Genomic DNA, 6,000 nt, shown 5'->3' on the forward strand with positions numbered 1-6,000 from the left:
AGAGTTATAGTTCATTGAAGGAAATCAGTCAATTGAAATAAATAAATTAGGCCCTAATTTATGCATTTCACATGACTGGGCAGGGGCACAGCCATGGATGGGCCTGGGAGGACATAGGCCCACTCACTTGGGAGCAAGGCCCACCCACTGGGGAGCCAGGTCCAGCCAATCAGAATGAGTTTTTCCCCACAAAAGGGCTTTATTACAGACAGAAACACTCCTCAACACTCCTCTCCCTCCTCAGACAATCCCGCAGGTGAAGAAGCCAGATGTGGCGGTCCTGGGCAGTTGTGGTTACACGTGGCATGTGGTTGTGATGCTGGTTGGATGTACTCACAAATTCTTTAAAACGACATTGGCTTATGGTAGAGAAATTAACATTCAAATTGCTGGCAACAGCTCTGTTGGACATTCCTGCGGTCTGCATTCCAATTGCATGCTCCCTTAAAAGTTAAGACATCTGTGGAATTGTGTTGTGTGACAAAACTGCACATTTTAGAGTGGCCTTTTACGCGTACAAGGTGCACCCGTGTAAATGATCATGCTGTTTAATCAGCTTCTTGATATGCCACACCTGTCAGGTGGATTGATTATCTTGGAAAATGATAAATGCTCACTAACAGATATGTAAACAGATTTGTGTGCAAAATTTGACATAAATTAGCTTTTTGTGCTAATTAAACATTTCTGGGATCTTTTTTTTCAGCTCATGAAACACGGGATCTACACATTAAAAGTTGCGTTTATATTTTTGTTCAATATACTTTGTATCCCACATTTACTCAAGTGTTTCCATTGTTTTGGTAGTTACCTGTATCTTTATTCTTGACAAGGTAGCAGAATGAATATACAATAAGTGTACAATGTCTGTTTTTGTAAAGTCCTATTTAAGTGTAGCTAGCAGATCATTTTCAATGTATAGGCTACATGATACATACCATACTATGTGTGCTCTATGGCCAAAATCATAGTATTTTGAAGCAGGAGCATATAGCAATGTATTAATTGCAACAACTAGACAGACAGCATATCAAAGAAGTGGTTAACCACCTGAGGTCACTGTCTTAGTGTCTAATTAACAGAACTGCAGTACGGGGGAGGGGGGGGGGTCCACGGCTGTGGAAGGTGAAGAAAGCACAGCCCAGTCTCTCCCCTGACTCCCGCCTCCTCCCTCGCTCACTGAGGCATGCACGCTCTGCTCTCCCTGTCTGTGGTGTTGCATATAACACTCAGAGACATTCCATTTGCATGCCGGCCCCATCAAGCTGGATGCACTCAGACTCATAATAAAAGGCATTGACCCCCTTAACCTTTATGAATTACAATTTGTGCCTGCAGCACGTCCTGTCAGAGGTCTCAGAAATGTGGGCACCTCAGCCGAGGGGTGTGTGCGTGTTGTTTTGCAGTTGTTAAGGAGAGGGGAAAAGGTTTTTACAGCTCCTCGCCGGAGCTCCTGACAAGCTGGGAGGAGGCGAGGCGCTCTGACAGCGGAGGCAGACCAGAGAAGGAAGGACTGCAGGCAGCGCTGCTGGTGATGGCTCCATGCTAATCTCTAGCTCTGGATGCACAAATATACTGTATAGACCCACTGATATCTATGACAAGGCCACGGCTAAGAAGAAAGTGAACTGGAGTTTATCAGTGGTTTAAATATCAAATCAAATCAAATGTATTTATATAGCCCTTCGTACATCAGCTGATATCTCAAAGTGCTGTACAGAAACCCAGCCTAAAACCCCAAACAGCAAGCAATGCAGGTGTAGAAGCACAGTGTCTAGGAAAAACTAGAGAGGACAGTGGCTAGGAAAACCTAGAGAGGAACCAGGCTATGTGGGGTGGCCAGTCCTCTTCTGGCTGTGCCGGGTGGAGATTATAACAGAACATGGCCAAGATGTTCAAATGTTCATAAATGATCAGCATGGTCAAATAATAATAATCACAGGCAGAACAGACCCTTACTGGCTACTGTCATCTTCCGTACCATCAAACTCATGTTCACCTTTAATGGCATGTTTACTATCTACTTGATCACTTTGAGTTTTTTTTCCTAGATGGCCTTCAAACAGTTGGTCCAATAACCCATGGCACTGTAGGAGGGGCCAGAGAGCTCAGTGATACAGCTGGAAATCATCCTACAATATCCAATAGACAGGTTCTCTCAAAGAGAATGCAAAGATTTAAAAGACATTAGTATTCACAAAATATATATATTTTTCCCCACAAATCCATAATAACACTGATCTTTGTGCTGCTGGTAAGCAGGACCGTTGGAGTGAGGCAAGAAGTGCTGAGGCTTGCAGTATCATCATTCTTAATAGATCCTGACTTTATAGGCCTGTAACAACTCTACAAGCAGGCACCCTCTTGTACTGTGTCTATATGTTCTGAGAGGGAGCAGGGTAAGGCTGGTTTAACCTCATTCTGCTTGGAGGTTCTACATTTCGACACCGAAAGCATTTGCTCCAACTACATCAACAGAGAAGCTATAAAATGGGCAAAGCTGAAAATAGAGCCAAGAGAAACAGCCACTTTTCATGGACACATGTTTAAAGGTGAAACATAAAAAAGGACAAAAAGGTCTTAATTTCACACAGTTGCACACCATATAAATTAGATTGAGACAAAAGGGTCGCTCGGGGCCGGCCCTGGGCATAAGCGGTTGCTTAGAGCACCCGGCAGTTCAGATATCATAATAGCATGGCATAAGTCATGGCAAAAGGTGCAGAATTTCATACATTTGCAAACGTTTCTCTCCGCTCCATGGCCAAATGTGTAGAATTGCTGGATATTAGCTGTAAAACTGCAAGTTCTTCTCTCCTTCCATGGTAAACATTTGTAGAATTGTGTGAAATGTGTTATGAATTTACAAATGTTTCTCTCCACCCCATGACAAAATGTGTAGAATTGCAGGAAATTAACTTTCAAACTCTCAGCCATCAAGAAGGGGGGCACTAAAATGTTTTGCCCACGAGGTGGGGGCCCTCCAGCCAAATCTCACTTTGATCCCCTAAAAGGGTGGCTGTAAAATATATATATATATTTTTTCCACAGGCTTCATTTACAATTGATTAAAGCATACAAAATTCTATTGTGGCTGGAATTAAAACGCTCAACATTCCAAATTCTCATCAAATCACTTTTTTTTTTTAAACCTTTCTTTAACTTGGCAAGTCAGTTAATTAAGAACAAATTCTTATTTACAATGACGGCCTACCCCGGCCAACTGTGTGCCGCTCTATGGGACTCCCAATCACAGCCAGATGTGATACAGCCAGGAATCAAAGCAGGGACTGTAGTGACACCTCTTGCACTGAGATGCAGTGCCTTAGACCACTGCACCACTCGGGAGCCCCCTAACTTGATTTTCTTCAGAGCAGACTTTTAGTGTTGCGGGTGGATCGGCAGTGTAAAAGATGTAGAGGTCGTGGGGCAATCATGCATGTAATTGTAATCATGTAATCATCCACAGTATATTCTGATCAATATCAAATAGAATCTAGGTAAAGAAAAAAACTACAGCAATAGATATGTTCTCTTCAAGATTAAAAATGAGCATACCCCTCTATCTCCTTCCTCTTTCTCTCCCCATCAAAATAGTTCTGCTCAGCATCACAAGTGGCAGTCGGTGGCTTCATGTGAGGTAGCGTGGCTGACAGGGGCAGCCGTGCGATGATTGGTTTACAGATGTGCGCTTCCTCTGGTGTCTTCAAGGTCACTGAGATTTACAATCAAAGCGCTTATGGCTCTTTAATAACGGGCTTCTGAAGCTGATTTAAAAAGCCAGGAGTTGTCCACCGTAATGGAATGCGCTTGGCCCTTTTTTGTTCACCACTTTGTGGTACCTGAACATATCTGCATATGACATCTAAGAAAGGCTCCGAACATGCAGTTTCACAAACAGACGGAACGAAGGGAGACGGTTCGAGCAGGCACACTTGCAGGCATATGGAGAAGTGTGTTGATGGACAGACAATATGTGGTACAGGTTGAAGAAAGCTGCATTTAGAGATGTGCTTTCTTATCAGTTTTTGGGGGTAGTTAACATGCATTACTGTAAAGAGTCTGTACTCAAAATAGATCTCAAATATGGCTTGAATGTATTTATTCAATCAGGCTGTAGTTAGTAGGAACATACACATTTAAGCCATTGTCAGTGTGAGTGAGTCAAGTTGGAGTTTTTCTTTATCAACACAGGTTGAGGTTCTTAACATGCAGTGGCACTCATTCGGAACATTGTTCATTTTAAGAGGCGCATGTGGTTGGAATTTATTGTGCTCACTTATATGGTTTTAAACTGGGATTAGCTTTTGAAAGACCCTCCATTATCAAATGCTTCCTTACGAAAACCTATTCACCATAGATCCCTGCAAATCTCTCCTAAGCACTGGTCTCAGATCAGGTGTCATATATGAGGCTCTCTCAAAATGTAGTGAACAAGCCCTTCCTGCCTTTAATGGGCTGACCTACAGCCCAGTTCATAGAGCTAATAAAAGTGGTCTGGTGGAGGTCTGAAGCTGCACAATGTCAGTAGCAGATGCCAAACTCAGCAAGTTCCGGAATGCTCAATGAGTTGCTTTTATAGGCTCCATTAATAAGCATTAACTTTCTTTCACAAGATATGAGAGCAAGCAAAAAGCCACAGCTGGCAGCATTTATTTATAACACATGACTCTCTCAGTGAGGTCTAGTCATGTTGTTTTGGCCATGACGAAATAATCTGGAAAGCTACTCTTCAACAATCCTAATTAAGGCAGCATGAGGCCAATTTTTAAAAAGGCTATAAAAGTCCAAGCATTGGCCACCACATGAAACACGCATTCATGTACGTCTGGTCTGCCATCGCCCTCACTTGTTATGAGAAAAAGAAAGAAAAGGATGAGGAACATACCAGGATATTGACTCAACAATGAAAAGCTCCACAACTGGCACAGTAGGATTCTCACAAATACATCCCTCTGGAAATTAAGTGTTAAAGAATCCATAAGCAAATGAAAAGGAACTACCATACAATAAAGTACAATCCTAGAGCCATAGTGGCAATGTTTTTCCCCCGCAAAAGGCACACAACATCCACCACTACAAAGGTGTGCAATAACAAAAATTCCTGGACTGAAGAGAACTGTCTGTCTACCAACATATACGTTTTTGTTACACATGCTTATATAAACATTCTATACAACACATAAACATCATCTTGCCTCCACGCCTCTCTTTCGACTGGGAGCCAGATCCGTTACTACAGAAACACGCACAATCTGGTCCCACTCCTCCTACACAATAAACCAAGCTGGCACAGAGCAAGCCGAATCAATCGTGGTGCTTTATTAGCCTGTCACTAGTCTGCTTCCTGCAAGTGTGTTTACCCCGTCTATGGCCCCTCCGATTGTGGCTGTTCAATGTACATTAAGACAGACATAATTGAGATTGTGGGCGGCCCAAAGTGCAGGGCTCAACTCGTTGCCGTTAATCTGTCATAATGTCAGGAGTCACAGTGGCGCTGACCAAGGGTGGCCCCACCTACAAGGTATTGCTGATGACTGATGGGGGGGGGGGGGGGGGGGGCTCACCTGCTTTAACATTATTGGTTGACCACCAAGGGAGAAGAGCTACTAGCTTCACTCTTCACTCAGTTTACTCAGACCTCTCAGTTCAACTCTCCAGGAGACACCTTAATCCCTTGACAAGTGGACTTTATTACTAACTTCTCACACATGACACCAAGTGTTCTGAAAACTCTGTTACCTTTAGTCATTTTAGGGTGAATCTGTTCACTATTCATGTTTCGACTTGGTACACATTAGGGCTTTTCTCATTAGATATTATGATTGCTCCTAATTAATTGCATGTTGCACATAATAAATGACTGTTTATAATCACAACAGGCACAATCAACACTGAAGATTGCAGCATGTAATGTGTAGGGGCAGGCGATGAATGTGAAGTTATCCCCCTCTGTGGGTTCAACCCCTCAAATAACTTTCTTTTCAGATTGGGTTACTG

The sequence above is a fragment of the Oncorhynchus kisutch genome, linkage group LG2, assembly GCF_002021735.2.
Source record: "Oncorhynchus kisutch isolate 150728-3 linkage group LG2, Okis_V2, whole genome shotgun sequence".
In the NCBI taxonomy this organism is placed as follows: Eukaryota; Metazoa; Chordata; class Actinopteri; order Salmoniformes; family Salmonidae; genus Oncorhynchus; species Oncorhynchus kisutch.